Below are 239 nucleotides of genomic sequence, written 5' to 3' on the forward strand. Positions count from 1 at the left end.
TTTTTTTTTTTTCTAACATTTCCCTAAATATAATACTAAAAACTAATGGCAAAATCACAGGAATTATATAAATGGAATTATACAGAAATTATATATTACAGGAATTATATATAATTATATGAGTATGTGTCTTCTGTGAAGAAAACTCTAATTAAAATATTAAATATATATTTAAATGGTTTTTCCTGTCACACATATAATATAATGTAATATAATATAATAAAGTAAACATATTTTTC

General features: G+C 18.4%; 1 protein-coding gene across 2 annotated transcripts in view; it reads right to left on the reverse strand.

Moving 5' to 3' along the window:
- LOC107656072 (guanine nucleotide exchange factor DBS-like) overlaps positions 1-239 on the reverse strand; it is a 79612-nt gene that overhangs the window by 1140 nt on the left and 78233 nt on the right. The gene's annotated exons all lie outside the window — the stretch shown is intronic.

Source organism: Sinocyclocheilus anshuiensis, unplaced genomic scaffold (assembly GCF_001515605.1).
Source record: "Sinocyclocheilus anshuiensis isolate Anshui unplaced genomic scaffold, SAMN03320099.WGS_v1.1 scaffold51, whole genome shotgun sequence".
Taxonomy (NCBI): Eukaryota; Metazoa; Chordata; class Actinopteri; order Cypriniformes; family Cyprinidae; genus Sinocyclocheilus; species Sinocyclocheilus anshuiensis.